Source organism: Python bivittatus, unplaced genomic scaffold (assembly GCF_059951505.1).
Source record: "Python bivittatus isolate LINGU-HERP-01145 unplaced genomic scaffold, Pbiv_v1 ctg000080_np1212, whole genome shotgun sequence".
Taxonomy (NCBI): domain Eukaryota; kingdom Metazoa; phylum Chordata; class Lepidosauria; order Squamata; family Pythonidae; genus Python; species Python bivittatus.
Window position 1 is genome coordinate 44,303,264 of NW_028277035.1, and position 5,341 is coordinate 44,308,604.

A 5,341-nucleotide genomic window follows, 5' to 3' on the forward strand; every position below is an offset into this window, starting at 1 on the left:
TAAAACTATAGAGAAAGAAATGCTTATTTAAGAAACCACATCTCCCAAATGGCAGGATCTTCTTTGTGTATCATTTGTGAGATTATCTATGGCACTCTTCAAAGAAAGACGCAGGAAAAACCTACTGTGCCATCCCATGGAGAGCCAGTACCAGCTCCTGTTGGAACTGCTGCGATACTTATACCTCTGAAGCCATGTTGCTTTAGCTATGTTCAAAAGTAGGCTTCAAGGCAGCTCTACAGGAGACCCCAGGTATCTATAGAGGAACCACCTCCCACAACCACTCTTTGAGGACAAAAAAAGCATGGAAGATTCATTGAACAAAAAAGAGAGTAACACCCAGCTGTCCCAAGAATACAAGGAAAGACATGAAGAAAGTGAAGAAAAGAAAAAAGAAAAGGGGCAGAACTTCAGCTGCAATGCTCAGGGATCGAACAAGACTCTTGAGCTGAGTACCTTGGAGGCTATGGCAGAAGGAAAAAGGTGGTGCCTGCAAGACTCTTCCTCCTCCTGTGGATTGAAAGCATTGCCCTGGATTTTCTCTCCCGTAAGGTAGCATCATAGCTGCCAGCTGAAACAGACATCCCCAATGATAAACATGAGGCTTGTTTCAAGGGAATTCCAGATGCTACCCTATGTTCAGCAGCCAGGAGGCCATAGATCTTAATCATTTATCCAGGCTAACAGATAATTATTGCAGATAGTTGCATATCTACTGCTTCCAACTATATTCTTATTGCCATTGGGGCTATACCTAAATTGCAAGGGGGGTTCTGTAGGTGGGATTGCATTGTGACTAGACAGTGCTACCTTAGCCAGAAGGTCAGAAGGGTTTAGCTGGGCTGGATAATAATTAATATAATAAAACTCTGCCTGCTGTGATAAAGGCATTTTTCATCCTAAGGAAATCCCCTGGGCTGATTCAGCGTTAGGCTTAAGAAGCTGAAGCCTCTGGTCCTGTTTCCAAGTCTGCTGAAGCCTAGGACCCTGGTGCTACTCCAGGCTCTTGTCCCTATGTGTTCCCTTACCTGCTGCAGGTGAGAAAATCAGGGGAACATCACAAGGTCACAGGCTATGTCCACAGTTCCCTTGCAGGCAAATTGAATGAAGAAACTCTATGTCCTTTATACACCAGACAAGAGCAAAGTCTAAAGAGCTGTGTGCTGCCCCTTACATCAATTACACAGTCCCCCCACCCCCTTCTCAAAATTCCTTTAGTTAATTGCTAACTTCTACATCATCCAGAGTTATGGAATAAAATGATCTGCTTGCCATGTTGGTAAGGTACAAGCTGGGTCCAAACTGCCCAGGATACTAATCTGGTCCTGGCTGTAGGACGCTCAAACTACCTTTCTAAGTGTAAGCATGCTTAAGCCTCAGAAATGAGCCTTGTTGTTGCTTCTCAAAGGAACCCATGTCAGGTGGGCTTTGGAGATCTAACAAAGTATTTCTGCTTAATTTTCAACACAGTAAAGCAGTGGCAAGGAACCTTTTTTGGCCGCTGGCTCACTTGAAATGTTGATAGCATTTGTGGTGGGTTCACAGAATAGCAGTATAGAAGGCATGGCCAGTGATAAAATGTCCATCTACCAGACAGCAAACCAGCACTCTAGTATACTCTAAAGGATCTAGAGGACCTTTGTGGGGCTTATAAGCAGTCCTGCAAATATATAGCATGCTAGAGGTTGATGTTTTGTTTTTTATCATGTAATCTTCCCATTTTAATGATTTTGTAGCAAAATAATTTTTAAAAACCCAAGAAGACATGGAGCTTGATAACACCAAGAAATGCGTCTGGAGTAAATTTAGTGCCTGCAAGGACAACATAAGCTATTCCTGAGATAGTGATTTTAATGGTACGTTATACAGAATCAGGATAACAGTTTGCTTTATATACCAGGTGTACACACTAGGAATGGTCTGGCCTAATAATAGGAAACAAACAGATGTAGATGAAATTCATGTAAACATATATAAAATCTATCCAGTATGGCATGTCCTATGGTGAAGCGGGCCACAGACATTGCCATACAAGGTAGAGACTGTTAAGACAATATAAATAAGAATATTTTTTCTCACTACTTTGTACAATGTTTCTCTTTTGGTATTTGCATTTACCTACTATTTTAAAAAATTATTATTATTATTTCTGATCAAAACAGAGCTCTTTTGTCTTTAAGCTATGTAGCAAAGAACTGCAGTTTGTTGGGTTTTTAAAATCACATGAAAATTGGAAGGAGAGTTAACTCAGTAGCCAAGAAAGGACTTCAAGCTTAATATTCACCCACCTGGCGCCCTTCACAAAGGACAGGGAATTTATTCTGGACATTTAAAGACTGCCAAGACAAAGACATCTGCTCTGTCAAAGTAACACAGATTCCATTTAGATCAGAAGTTGGCAAGCAGTAGCCTGCCATTTGATATTATAACCCTACTATTCCCTTGCCTTGTTCATTGGCATGGATTATTTCTTTTAACTAGTCTGTTTTTGTATCTTTAATAACAGCTGTAATCTGCTGTTTAAGGTTAAACATTAAATATGTTTAATATGCAGAAATGAAGACAGTTCTTCCAAGTCATTGCTTGCCTGCATTTAAGAAATACCTTGTAAGGTTGCTCCTTGTTGTGAGCTCCAAGTGGTGTGGAGTTTGGCTGTAAGGCATACCTACTTTAGCTTTCCAATAGCTTTCCTAGATAAATCAATTCAAGGAAGTTGCTTAGCAAAATTAGACCAATTACATGTCTTTGTTCCATTGGAGAAGAAGCAAAGTACAAGCAGGAAAGAACATATAGATTGGCCTTGCATGATAGAATATCAGTGGGCAATAGGTGGTTAGGCTGCAGCTCCAAATTTTCTCAGTATTGGCCATGCTGGCTAGAGCTGATGGGACCTGGAGTCAAAGAACATCTGGAGAGTCACCTCTTCCCTACATTTAGAATGGCTTTGCATGAATGGCCCACTTCTTACACAAATGATTTTAACATCGGTTTTGGCTTAGCAGTTGTTGAATTCAGCTACTATGATTTATAAGCTATGGCTTCTAGATAATTGTGATGAGTGAACCTAGTCCATTGTGGTTGTTTAGCAAATCGTGGTTCCATGGAGTGCCAACTCAAGGGTATATGGTGTGCTCAGGCCACATTGACTGATGGCACCACTTCCTGTTGACGAGATTTGCATTTTTAGAAAGATTCAGTACAGTGTTTCTTAAAGTTGTGGTCCTAGGACCCTTGGGGGTTCCCCAAGACCCTCTCAGGGGTCCGCAAAATCAAAATTATTTGCCAGCCTATGTTGAAAAATAATACAATATTAAAATCCATCCAACAATCATGAGAAGTAGTAGCAGCAGCAAACACATCAATTTTAATTTTTAATACAGTAAATATCAGTAAATATAACCCATACAAACAAAAGCTCTTTTAGGGCCCTGAGAGAAAAAAAAAAACTTTTAAAGGGGGAAGGGGTCCTGAGAGAAAAAAAAATTAAGAAACACTGATTCAGAAGAATGGGCAGCATTGGCACCCATTAAGCTTTGGTTTGTGCACTGGATCTGTCTGGGATCATGCAACCCCATCCAGAATTAAAACAGTAAATTCCCAGATCCTGGTGGCCCCAAAACCCAAAGTCACTCAGTCTTGTCAGGGTTGAGCCAAAGCCCACCCAAACTCCTACAGCCTCCAAGCACTGAGACAGGATATCAACAGCACTGCTTACTTCACCAGGGGTGGAGATATACGGATGGGTATAATCAGGATATTGATGATACCCCACTCCATGGCTATGGGCACCTCACCCAGTGTGATGGAATGGAATTATGAAGGCCAGACTCAGGGAGAAAAACATTTTCTTTCATCTCCTGAAGCGAGAGGGAGAGATAAGAGGATGAGGCTAGCACCTCCCTGAGGAATTCACAATGTTGTGGCTGGCATTACTTGGGAACTGGGGTTTCAGTCTGGGAAGATTCTTGCTAGAGGTTGTAGCTATTAAACATTGCTGGACTGAATTTACATGGTCTTTGGAGTTCCTCGGGCTAGGCCTGACATCAATCTTTATCAGGATAGCTTCCCCAGGCATGGCCATCTCCCAGCCTCCTTTGCAACACCCAGGAGAAGTTCAGAAAGGGCTGCTGCATGACCAAACATCTTTGACTGTGCATTGCTAGTGCATAGGGATAACTTGACTAGCCCAGGAAGCACCAGTCTGCCAGTCCTGTCCACTAAGTGAGAGGGCACATTCCATGCTGTTGCCTCTCAGGAGCCTAAAAAGCAGATTGTGGCAATTTATACTAACTATAATGCTAAGTATAGAATGAATGGTGTGCGTTCCTTCCTGGCCATTTGGAGTAGAGCATTCCTTGCTGGCCATTTTATCTGAAAATAGATATGGCAGAGCTACAAAGAATGCAAAGGAAGTCAGCTAAAATGATGAAGAATAACTTCCTTATCAAGGAAGATTAAAGTGTTTGGTGCTGCTTAATATTGGGAGTTTATAATTTACGATACGATACGATACGATACGATACGATACGATACGATACGATACGATATGATATGATATAGAGAGCCAGTTTGGTGTAGTGGTTAAGGCATCAGGCTGGAAATTGGGAGACCATGAGTTCTAGTCCTCCTTTAGGCACAAAGCCAGCTGGGAGACCTTGGACCAGTCACTCTCTCAGAGCCCTAGGAAGGAAGCAATGGCAACCACTTCTGAAAAAATCTTGCCAAGAAAACTGCAGGGACTTGTCCAGGCAGCCTCCAAGAATTGGACACCATTGAATGTATTGAAAAAAAAGTTGGGAAACAAAAGAAAAAGTGTTAGGCATATTAGAGATGTGTAACTTTATTTTAAAAACAGACAGTGGGATGGCTGGTGTGGGTCTTCCGGGCTGTGTGGCCGTGTTCTGGAAGTTTTGTTTCCTAACGTTTCGCCAGCACCTGTGACTGGCATCTTCAGAGTGCAGGAGCACAGACAGGAGCAGTTCTCTCTGTGCCCAGCTGGGCACAGAGAGAACTGCTCCTGTCTGTGCTCCTGCACTCTGAAGATGCCAGTCACAGGTGCTGGCGAAACGTTAGGAAACAAAACTTCCAGAACACGGCCACACAGCCCGGAAGACCCACACCAGCCATCATATGCCGGCCGTGAAAGCCTTCGACAATACACAGACAGTGGGATATTCCCCCTTTTCCATACAAGAATTACTCACTGAGTAATTGCGAGTAGATGTTGCCATTGTTTTTTCTGCACTGGTGCCATCCCTTTTCTTCCTTCCTTAGATTTAGGGCAGGCCAAAGAAAGTACTTTCAACAGTTCGCAGTTATGAAATTCCCTGGTGCAAAAGAT